Source organism: Camponotus vicinus, unplaced genomic scaffold (genome assembly GCF_025532165.1).
Source record: "Camponotus vicinus isolate PSW18456_S1 unplaced genomic scaffold, iyCamVici1.0 SCAF_12, whole genome shotgun sequence".
Classification (NCBI taxonomy): Eukaryota; Metazoa; Arthropoda; class Insecta; order Hymenoptera; family Formicidae; genus Camponotus; species Camponotus vicinus.
In genome coordinates this window covers 2,141,072-2,154,214 of record NW_028141948.1, presented here as the reverse complement: position 1 = coordinate 2,154,214, position 13,143 = coordinate 2,141,072, and the positions used below count along the sequence as shown (strand labels likewise).

General features: G+C 31.7%; 1 protein-coding gene across 1 annotated transcript in view; it reads left to right on the top strand.

Annotated features, from left to right (window-relative positions):
- The first annotated feature begins 1,524 nt into the window (after positions 1 to 1,524).
- LOC145962479 (uncharacterized) overlaps positions 1,525 to 13,143 on the top strand; it is a 129,891-nt gene continuing 118,272 nt past the window's right edge. The window contains exon 1 of the transcript XR_014435861.1: positions 1,525 to 4,383. The gene's annotated coding sequence lies outside the window, so the exon portion shown is untranslated. The remainder of the gene's footprint in view (positions 4,384 to 13,143) is intronic.

Genomic DNA, 13,143 nt, shown 5'->3' with positions numbered 1-13,143 from the left:
TAAAATTTTAATTTTTAGTTTTAATAAATTAGAAATATAACACATACCGAATATAATCTATTAGATATTTAATGTAAAGAAAAAAAAATGATTTTTTAAAAATTATTGTCAGAAGGAAATAGTTTTTCGGGATTTTTCAGGTGTGAAATTTACTAAATCGCGATAATCGGTATTTACATAAAAAGCTTGCCGCTAAAATCTTGTGTACAAAGCAATAACGTTTGTATAAACATAATAACGTTTTTATTATTGTATAATTAAAAGAGAAAAATCAATAATTTAATACACCAATTATTACTGTACTATATACAATTATTAATATCAATTTAGATGGCAAGATACAAGTATTTAAAGAATAGCAAAGTTTTTAACGTAATATTCAATTTAACATGTAAGAAATAATCTAAAGAGATTCATGTAAGAAGTGTTCTCGTCTATTTTGAATAATTTAATGATGAGCACATTGCAAATATTATAAATATTCTAAATAAAGATGTGAAAATTAAAGAAAGAGATATTGTTTGTTTATCTGCGTGGAATGGATTAAAAGAATTTTTGACATGTCGAGGGAGATAAAAGAGTCGGGAGGTATAATTTTCAAGATACGATTAAATGAAAAATGTAAACGATTTTTTTAGAATAATTTAATATCAATAACATCCGGTTTTTTATTCTTTTGCAATGATTTTGAAACGAATCAAAGATTTAATGTTAAGGAAAGATACGCCTCTCACGTGTATCAGTGACTCACAATTTTTATTTATCGAGCCGCGAAAAGCGCGCCTCCGCATTGAGCAATATCTTGCGTTATTAGATCGCACAGGATATGAGATTTGTGAAATGGTAAATATTAGGATACTACCGTCTGTACTAGCTACCTCGCTACCATCTTCGTTCGTGTGTCGTGGCTCGTGTCTGTCAAGTTGTCTCGCCCGTAAGTTGCCTATGATACACCTTTTTCAGGAACAAACAACCATTATCACCATATAATGTGCTTGCTTATACCATCAGAAATAAAAACAGTTTCAGAATTGTATATGTTGAGAGGAAAATAAAATAAGATGCTGGATGTATCTAAAGTTGTACGGGTACAATTAAATATACACAAATTTATACAGTTATTTATAGTAAAATTATATGAATTTATGTAAGAAAGTTATTTGAAATAATTTTTGACATTAAAAAAAATTCACGTTGAAAATAAAAATACATATTAATCTAACTTGAATAAATTTTATTTCAAATAACTTAATAAACAATAATAAATTAAAAGTAAAGTCAAAAGTTTTATATGTATATAACAAAAAAAATTTTATTTGGGAAATTTATTTTTTAATAATTGATAAGTTCCTATTTCTATTTATATCGGAACTTTTTGCTAAATTAACGCACTTCAGTTTTTACTTTAATACAAATTTATTTAGCTTATGTATGTATGTGTGTGCGTCCAATTATGTTATATATCGATAATATTATTTATCATCTTTTGTATATATATCTTATTCTAAATTAGACAATAAAACTCTAGCAGGTATCACTGAGCATAAACAGTAAACATCAAAAACATTACTGAGTGAGTCGACTTTCAAATGTTTTCATTTACGTTCGTTCGAAGAGATCTTCTCAAGATCAAATTAACCGTAACAACTTTTAGTTGCGAACATAATTTTCAGCGCTTGAAAGCTTCGCGTCGTGTATCAAAAAGTTTTCAGAGTTTCTCTGAAGTCAATATCAGTGAAATAAAGTTTTATGTGTGTGCATGAGAATATTTGTAAATATAAAAAAATTTGTCATATCATCCAAGTACATAATGGAAAAGAAAAGAGGTAAGAGCCGGAGATTATTGTCTGAGCAACAGTGCCTTGAAATTTGTAAGAAATTGAAGAAAGGAGATGTCTCGCAAATTCAAATTGCTACTGAGTATGGAATTAGTCAGCAAACTGTTTCCACAATAAAATGTAGTGACATGTTTAAATCAATGAAAGAACAAGAAGTAAAAAACAAGATAATCGACTGTATAATGCATTCAAATTTAGATAAACAATTACATGACTGGTGTGTAGAGCGTGCAGCATTGGGGGATAAAATAAGAATTAATTGGGAGCTACTTAAAGAGAAAGCACTTGAATTAATAAATAATACCGGTGGCCCACAACAACTTGATACATGGCTGCACACATTTGTAAAACGTCACAACATTCAAGTAGAATATAAGCAAATTATGAGATTTCAATATTGTTTTTTGAAATGGCAACTTAAAGAGCATGAAAAAGTGGATGAACAATTGTTTAATTGGTTACTGGAACTGATAATATTAGGAGATGAAATTTCATTCGATTTACTTAAAGATAAAACAGAGAAGCTTATGCACGAATTTGGTGGATTATTAAACAAAGAAGCATTAAAACATTGGCTGTGGCGGTTTAAGAAATGTCATGAGATTCTAATAAACTCTGTTACTGTGCAAAATTTAAAAAAAGGAGGTGATGAGACTGATCAATCTGATAAAATAGGTCAATTAGCGACACATGAAACAAATCTAAATAAACAAAACATCGAATTCAAACAATATAACTACAAGCAGTGTACAAGTTTGGAGAAACAACTAGTTAATTGGTTATTAGAACGGAAAAAGTCGGGAGTTACAATTTCGCACACCATGCTTAGAGATGAAACACTGAAACTTATTATAGACGAATTTGATGGGTCATCAAAAAAGATAGAAGAAGAAAACTGGCTATGGAAAATTGCGCACCGTTATTTTTTACCAAATTCTTATACATTTGAGTTGTTCCACTATAAAATTCAAAAAATTAAAAAAAAATATGAGCTTAATCAATCTGAAAAATTTATTTATGAATTGAACCGGCGGTTAGAGGAGGAAAATATTAATACAAATAATATTTATAGTATGATCGAAACAGATGTCATATGGAAAACTCATGTTCAAATTTTACTAGAATACGCAGAACGCAAAAAAACAAAGAAAAAAATTGCAATGGAAAAAATTGACGTTGAAAAATTAAAGAACCCTGTAACTGCCATATTTTGCACAAATGTTACTGGTAGTCACAAATTACCAGATTACATTATGGATGAACTGACATATGACGATCAATCATTACAAGAAGATGTCGCGACGGAATCAAGAAATTTCACATTTTGGTACAATCTGTTTAAGAAAAGTGTGAGAAAACATCAATTAGAAAAAAATATAACGGGTAAAGTCCTTTTACTTGTTGACAATTGCACGCAACACATCCTCTCAGAGGAGATTATGCAAGATGACGATTTCGAAATACTAATTCTTCCCATAAACACAGTCTCATTTTTTAAACCACTGTATCCAGAACTTATTAACGAAATCAATAAAATTTTTGAAAAGGACATGTTAAAACATATAGACAAATTGACGAATTCGTACAAAAAATCTTCAGTTAAAGAGTTCAACAGAAGTTATAATATAAATTTGTATACAGACCTGATCTGCAAGTGGCTTCTCAACAAGACTGAAAACACAGAAGAATTATGGAGAAAATTTTTAGAACAAGGTCGTCAAAAAGATACTCTGATATTATCTACTGTACAGTTAGTTAATTATCTAACAAAAGTTTACAATTAATTAATTATATAACAAAAGATACGGTTTCTGACGAATACCGGGAATGTATATTTCTTGCGCAGAAATCGAATTGAAGAAAAAGAACACGTCAAGAATAACAAGGATAAATACTGAAGACATTAAAAAATGAATCGGGAAGAAATTTAAAAATCTTATTTAAAAGAAATAATTAATAATATAGTGGAAAAAGATTTCACACACAAAAGACTTCAAACGAAATATCAAATAAAATATTTTGTGAAAAAAACGAAGAAGAAATGTAAATATAACTGGAAAATAGACTGAATGCGCAAGAAATATCGGAAGAAACAAGTGTAAAAATAATACTCTTCTGTATATAAAGTTTGCTATCTCGAGTTGATTATTAAAGCATACAATTTTATTCTGACAATGTTATAATTTTCATATATGACGCATTGACAAACTTTATAGTATCGAGGGCTCAAAAAAGTCTACATAATTTCTCGAAATAAATAAAGCACGACTACGACTAAACTGTATTTAAACAGAATCAACGATTAGAAATTACTCGTATCTATAATTTTATGTCATGTTTTAATCAAGATATGATGCCTGAGGAGTTTCGCGAAATTCTATAAACTTAGAACCTCGAAATCGTTCATGATGAAAACTGAATTCTCTGTTTGGAGATGCAGCTGATGCGGTCAAGAGGATGAAATAATACTACGAGAATTCAAGATGCTTCCTTGTTCTTATTATTTTTTACTGAATTTTATCGAACACCATTATATATATTTTGCGTAAGTATTTTCATCTATGAATTTTTTCTGTAATTATGTGTATTTTTGTATATATATGTAAATGTTTTTTGCTGAAATTTTTTTATTATATATATATATATATACATAAATATTTATTTATTTATTTCTATTGATATTCACGTGAATTATGCTAGACCAAATGATACAATTTTAATTTTTTGCGTCATCAATAAGGTAATTGATTTTTCATTAATTTAAATAATCGTGTTTTACTTGTATTGTTTTATATCTTGATAGTTGTATAGAAGAGCAGAAGAAATTTTATCTATTTCCAGTAATGAATAAAATAAAAAGATTGGTTTTGAAATAACAAATAAATTTTTATTAGAGATTAAATTTATTAATAATGAATAAATTTTCATTTTATATTAAAATTTATTTCAATAAAATTTTAAGTTTAATTTTAATGAATTAGAAATATAACACAAATTGAATATAATCTATTCGATATTTAATTTAAAGAAAAAAAAAATGATTTTTTTTTAATTATTGCCAAAAAGAAATCGATTTTCGGCTAATGTTTTATATATACACATGTCGTGTGATTTCTCAGGTGCGAAATTTACTAAATCGCGATAATCGGTATTTCCATAAAGAGTTTGCCGCTAAAACCTCGTGTACAAAGGAATAACATTTATATAAATGTAATAATGTTTTTATTATTATATAATTAAAAGAGAAAAATGAATAATTTAATACACCAATTATTAATATGCTCTACAATATAATATAAAATTATTAATATCAATTTAGATGGCAAGATAAATTTCTTAAAAGAAATAGCAAACTTTTTAACGCAATATTCAATTTAACATGTAAGAAATAATCTAAAGGGATTCATGTAAGAAGTGTTCTCGTCTAATTTGAATAATTTAATGATGAGCACACTGTAAATATTATAAATATTCTAAATAAAGATGTGAAAATTAAAGAAAGAGATGTTGTTAGTTTATTTGCGTGGAATTGATTGAAGTATTTTTGACATGTCAAGGGAGATAAAAGTCGGGAGGTATAATTTTCAAGATACGATGAAAAGAAAAATGTAAAAGATTTTTTTAGAATAATTTAATATCAATAATATCCGGTTTTTTATTCTTTTGCAACGATTTTGAAACGAATCGATAATTTAATGTTAATGAGAGATACGTCTCTCACCTGTATCAGTGACTCACAATTTTCATTTATCGAGCTGCGAAAAGCGCGCCTCCGCGTTTAGCAATACCTTGCGTTATTAGATCACACAGGATATGCGATTTGTGAAATGGTAAATATTAGGCTATTATCGTCCGTTCTAGCTACCTCGCTACCATCTGCCAAGTTCTCTCGCCCATAAGTTGCCTGTGATACACCTATTTCAGGAATAAATAATCACTATCGATCATCACCATATGATGTGCTTGCTTGTGGTCAGAAATAAGACAATTTCAGAATTGTATATGCTAAGGGGAAAATAAAATAAGATGCTAGATGTATCAAGTTTTACGGGTACAATTAAAAATACAAGAATTTACACAAATTAAAATTATAAGAATTTATGTAAGAAATTTATTTCAAATAATTTTCGTCATTAAAAAATTCACGTTGAAAATAAAAATACATATTAATCTAACGTGGATAAATTTTATTTCAAATAATTTAATAAATAATAATAAATTAAAAATAAAGTCGAAAGTTTTATATGTATATAACAAAAATAATTTTATATGGAAAATTTATATTTTAATAATTGATAAGTTTCTATTTCTATTCATATCGGAATTTTTTACTAAATTAACACACTTCAATTTTTATCTTAATACAAATTTATTTAGCTTATGTATGTATGTGTGTGCGTCCAATTATGTAATCGATAATTTTATTTATCATCTTTTGTATATGTATCTTATTCTAAATCAGACAATAAGACCCTAGCAGATATCACTGTGCGTAAACAGTAAACATCAAGAAACATTATTGTTAGTGAGTCGACTTTGAAATGTTTTCATTTACGTTCGAAGAGATCTTCTCAAGATCAAATTAACCGTAACAACTTTTAGTTGCTAACATAATTTTCAGCGCTTCAAATCTTCGTGTCGTGTATCAAAAAGTTTTCAGAGTTTCTCTGAAGTCAGTGAGATAAAGTTTTGTGTGTGTGCATGAGAATAATTTTAAATATAAAGAAACTTGTATCATTCGAATACATAACGGAATAGAAAGAAGATCATAGCCGAACAATCTTGCGTCAACAACACCGGGAAATTTGCCAGAAATTGGATAAAGGTGTTGTCTCGCAATCTTAAATTGCGTCTGAATATAGAATTAGTCAGAGAACTGTTTCCAGAATAAAACATAGTAAAATATTTAAATTAATGGAAGAACAAGGAGTGTATGTAAAAGACAAGGGAATAATGTATTCGAAATTAACAAAACAATTACGTGACTGGTATGTAAAGCGTACAGCATTGGATGATAAAATAAGGTGGGAGCTACTTAAAGAGAAAGCATTTGAATTAATAAATAATACCGGTGGACCACCACAACTTGATACATGGCTGCACGAATTTGTAAAACATTACAACATTCAAGTAGAATTTAAGCAAACGAGATATCATAATTATTTTTTGATATGGAAACTTAAAAAGCATAAAAAAGTGGATGAACAATTGTTTAATTGGTTACTAGAACTGATAATATTTGGAGATAAAATTTCATACAATTCACTTAGAGATAAAACAGAGAATCTTATGCACGAGTATGATGATGTATTATTAAGCAAAGATTCATTAAGATTTTGGCTGTTGCGGTTTAGGAAATGTCATGAGATTCTAATAAACTCTGTTAATTTGGAAAATTTACAAAATAGAGGTGATGCGACTGATCAATCTGATAAAATAGGTCAATTAGCGACACATGAAACAAATCTAAAGAAACGGAAAATCGAATACAAACAATATAACTACAAGCAATGTACAAGTTTGGAGGAACAACTAGTTAATTGGTTATTAGAACGGAAAAGATTGGGAGATACAATTTCACACACGATGCTTAGAGAGGAAACATTGAAACTTATTATAGACGAGTTTAATGAGTCATCAAAAAAGCTAGAAGAAGAAAACTGGCTGTGGAAAATTGCACAGCGTTATTTTCTAGCAACATCCTATACATTTGAGAGGTTCCAATGTAAAATTCAAGAAGTTAAAGAATTATGTGAGCGCCAACAATCTGATAAATTAAAAGAATTTATTTATAAATTGAATCAGCGGATAGAGGAGGAAAATATTAATAAAAATAATATTTATATTATGATTCAAACAGATGTCATATGGAGAACTCATGTTCAAATTTTACTAGAATTCGCAGAACGCAAAGAAATAAAGGAGGAAATTGCAAAGAAAAAAATTAACGTTGAAAGGTTAAAGAAGTCTGTAACCACCATTTTTTGTATAAATGTTACTGGTAGTTACAAATTACCACCCATTACAGGTGAACTAACATATGACGATCAAACATTAGAAGGAGATGTCGCGACGAAAGAATCAAAAGAGTTCGCATTTTGGTATAATAATCTGTTTAAGGAAAGTGTGAGAGAACATCAATTAGAAAAAAATATAACGGGTAAAGTGCTTTTACTTGTTGAGAATTGCACGCAACACATCCTCTTGGAAAATATTATTCAAGATGACGATTTCGAAATATTAATTCTTCCTATAAACACAGTCTCATTTTTTAAACCACTGTACCCAGAACTTATTAACGAAATCAATAGAATTTTTGAAAATGACATGTTAAAACGTATAGACAAATTGACGAATTTGTACAAAGAATCTTTAGTTAAAGAGTTCAACAGAAGTTATAATATAAATTTCCATGAAACCACGATCTGCAAGTCATGGCTTCTCGTCAAGATTGAAAACACAGAAGAATTATGGAGAAAAATTTTTGAACAATGTCGTCAAAAAGATACTGTGATATTATCTACTGCACAGTTAGTTAATTATATAATAAGAGCTTACGGTTAATTAATTATTATATATAACAAAAGATATTGTTTCTGATGAAATACCGGCAATGTATATTTCTTGCGCAGAAATCGAACTGAAGAAAAAGAACACGTCAAGAATAACAAGGATAAATACTGAAGACATTAAGAAATGAAAACGGGAAGAAATTTAAAAATCTTATTTAAAAGAAATAATTAATAATAATGTAGTGGAAAAAGATCTCGCACAAAAGACTTCAAACGAAATATCAAATAAAATATTTTGTGAAAAGAACGAAGGAGAAATGTAAATATAACTGGAAAATAGACTGAATGCGTAAGAAATATCGGAAGAAACAAGTGTAAAAATAATACTCTTCTGTATATAAAGTTTGCTATCTCGAGTTGATTATTAAAGCATACAATTTTATTCTGACGATGTTATAATTTTCATATATGACGCATTGACAAACTTTATAGTATCGAGGGCTCAAAAAAGTCTACATAATTTCTCGAAATAAATAAAGCACGACTATGACTAAACTATATTTAAACAGAATCAACGATTAGAAATTGCTCGTATCTATAATTTTATGTCATGTTTTAATCAAGATATGATACCTGAGGTGTTCCGCGAAATTCTATATAAACTTAGAACCTCGAAATCGTTCATGATGAAAACTGAATTCTCTGTTTGGAGATGCAGCTGATGCGGTCAAGAGGATGAAATAATACTACGAGAATTCAAGATGCTTCCTTCTTCTTATTATTTTTTACTGAATTTTATCGACTATTATATATATTTTGCGTAAGTATTTTCCTCTATGAATTTTTTCTGTAATTATGTGTATTTGTGTATATATACGTAAATATTTCTTGCTGAAATTTTTTTATTATATATATATATATACATAAATATTTATTTATTTATTTCTATGGATATGCACATGAATTATGTTAGACCAAATGATACAATTTTAATTTTTTGTATCGTCAATAAGGTAATTGATTTTTCATTAATTTAAATAATCGTGTTTTACTTGTATTGTTTTATATCTTGATAATTGTATAGAAGAGCAGAAGAAATTTTATCTATTTCTATTTAATGAATAAAATAAAAAGATTGGTTTTGAAATGACAAATAAATTTTTATTAGAGATTAAATTTATTAATAATGAATAAATTTTCATTTTATATTAAAATTTATTTCAATAAAATTTTAAGTTTTAGTTTTAATGAATTAGAAATATAACACAAATTGAATATAATCTGTTAGATATTTAATTTAAAGAAAAAAAATGATTTTTTTCAATTATTGTCAAAAGGAAATCGATTTTCGGCTAGTGTTTTATATATACATATGTCGTGTGATTTTTCAGGTGCGAAATTTACTAAATTCGCGATAATCGGTATTTCCATAAAGAGCTTGCCGTTAAAATTTGGTGTACAAAGCAATAACATTTGTATAAACGTAATAACGTTCTTATTATTGTATAATTAAAAGGGAAAAATGAATAATTTAATACATTAATTATTATTATACTATGTACAATTTTAATATCAATTTAGATGGCAAGATACAAGTCTTAAAAGAAATAGCAAACTTTTTAAGGCAATATTCAATTTAACATGTAAGAAGTAATTTAAAGGGATTCATGTAAGAAGTGTTCTCGTCTATTTTGAATAATTTAATGATGAGCACATTGCAAATATTGTTGATATTTTAAATAAAGATGTGAAGATTAAGGAAATGGATTAGAAGAATGGCTTAAAAGAATTTTTGACCTGTCGAGGGAGATAAAAAAGGAGATATAATTTCTCGAATGTTGGAAAATTTTGGCGTTTTTGCCATTGCTTCTCGCAGCTTCACGTACACTTCCGATTGCCTTGAGAGGGTCGATTGTAGGGCTTATATGGCTCACGCGCGTGCGATCCGACATAAATCAAAGAGCTAATATACTGCGAGGCCCCGATAATGTGCAGCCGGCGCGGTGGAGGTCTTTTTATCGGCGACGTAAGACAATACGCATTTACATACGCGCGAGAGAAAAGGGCATTACATACTCTCGCGTTAGCGCGGCCTGTGTGAGAGAGAAGGGATCTCTCTCTCTCGCTCTCGCTCTCTTTGTCGGACTCGCTTCTTCCGTTCGCCGCGTTCTGCCGTTCCATCGCGGCTCTCGAAATGGCATATGGTATAGCTTATTGGAGCGAAGGCCGCGCCAGCGCAGCAATTACCGTGCTTTTGCCCGCCGGCTTCTGCGGATGCACCTCGGTTAGGCTCGGCCTCGCGCACGTCCCTTTTCTCTCCCCGGATACAGCTCGTCGAACGCTGTCCTCGCTCTCCTCCGATGTTGCGTGCGAAAGGCGAAAGTGTGTCATAAACGCACTCGCTTTTCGCGGGAAAGCAATGATGGAGCGCAAATCTGCTTAGAATGTGAATTAATAAAATGTTTTTTATTGTCTTAAGATTTTTTAAGTTATTCGATATTTATAAGATTTTATTTTTCAAGATATATTAAATCTTCTCGATGTGATGATAGTACAAGCGAGGATCGCGTCGGCATTCTTCATAGACGATTGATTAAACGCGGTCGATTAGCATCCTACCGAAGGAATCGCGGAAAGGAAGAATTGCAAGAAGCTACGGGCGGAACTCGTGTCTCTGAAGGGTTAACGAACGTCCCTTCGAATCGCGTTTGTACATAATGCAGAGTGGGAGAGAGACAGAGAGAGAGAGAGAGAGAGAGAGAGAGAGAGAGAGAGAGCTTTCTCAAGCGTGGCGGTCGGATCGAAAGCAAGAGGAGGAAGAGGGAGACTCGCGGTTTACGGGGACCGCGGGTTGACGTAGAAGAATTTAGGGGCGACGGCAAGAGCAAAGGCCCAGTTCGCGAGCGGCCAGGTCTCTTTGAAGTCTAAAAACAATGGCATTGTCTCTTCAGTCTAGCGAAAGGCTGCGTCTCTCTCTCTCTTTTTCTCATTCTTCCCCGTCTTCCTCTTTGCGGTCGGTCCTGCTTTTTAGATCCTCTCGATCTGAAAGGGCCGAAAGGCCGTGATCGGTAAGGATAATCGAATCAATTTATACTTTTCATTTACATGCTACACTCTGGATTACCGATGTATTCAATTCTCACTTTTAAATCGAGATTTAAATTTCATTCACTTTTGAAAGCATCGAATATAAAAATAGAACCAACAGATACTTTTCGCCACATGACATTCTCTAACATGATTCTAAGCTAGCATGGCATTTGCGGAATAATAAACTTTTTTTTCGTTCCAAATCAAAAAGCAACTTTAACTATCTTACGTCTTGAACGTCATAATTAAATATCTCCAGTTTGTAATAAGAACGAATATAAGTGTGCCATTAACTACCGAATTCCAGAACGCATCTGCTCTACGCAGGTGCACGCGGAGTTGCGAATCTCTTTTTCTGCGTCCTGGGTACCAAGTTTTCGTAGCCGAAGGGCCACGCGATCCATAAGGGCAATTGGTGGCCAATTTACATTTTTTCATTTACATGGTACCGCGAAACCTTTCGAGACAAGATCGCCCTGTACCGCTCTGGTTTCTGCCTCTGGCGGGACGAGAGGCTGAACGAGCGTGGATGCTGACAAACGACGCGTCCTACCGATTGGCCGCATCGAAGGCAGAAACCCGGGGCCCTCGGTCGTTATTTCGGCGCGGCTTCCAGGAGCAGGGAATATGTGGATTCGGCATGTCCATCCGTTCGTCTGTCGTGGTAGCCAGACCGAGGCTATTAGGCTCGCATAAGAGCGTTCTCCTTTTGTCACGGTCGGAATTTATTCGTCTCGATTCGGCGGAATCCTCCTCTCCTCGTCAAAAAAGAAGCCGACCTGTCACGGAGTCCCAGACGATATACTCCCCTCTTCATCCTTTGACTACCCTCTCGATTTACCGAGGATTTCGAATCCCCAATATATTCGCCTCGTGAATTGGCCCCCGCAATCTCGAAGATGCATTTTACACATGAATAAAATCGCAGTCAATTCGGAAAATTAGTTTTTTAATTTTATTCAAATAGATTAGGATTTTTATCGTCATCTCGAGGAATATTTTCGTGGGCCCCGATAAAAAATATAATTGCAAAATTGTAATTTTTTAAGACGTTTATTTATAAGTTTTTTCCTTCTCAAACAGAGAATTAAATTAATCAAGTACGAAACTTTATTTTTTTTAAACAATACTCTCTTTATATGTATATTTCGAATCTGACATTGTTGCAAAATACTATTCATAATTACAATGTTTTTTGTTATTACAGATTTGTAGATTTAATTTTGGCAAAGAAATAGAGTTCTCGTATATTTGAAGCGATTGTGCAAATTATTGACCCATGCAAATTATTAAACACGAGACCACGTTTCGCGAGAGTGCGAGAGTTTGCGCAAAACACACGTCGTGGATAAAAAAACCACACGTCTCTCCATCGATGCACGAATATGCGACGCGCTCGCGATCCAATTAAGAAAGCGCGACTCGAGTGCATCGCGGCGGTGCCTTCGTTTCGCCTCTTAAGGAACTGGCCGCAATTAATGAGCGCTGCGGATGGAAATCGAATTGAGAAATTCCGGCGGCGCGTACCTTGGGTCTTTCTGTCGCGGGGAGGGAGGAGGGGGTGGCTGAGGGTACCCGGCCCCAGATTGGACCTACTGAGAGTAGTGCGTGCATATATACGGTAGCACGAAAACATTTATCGAACGACACCGCTCTCCAGTCCCTCCTCACCCTCGCTCTATCCTCTTTATTGATCGTCGCAA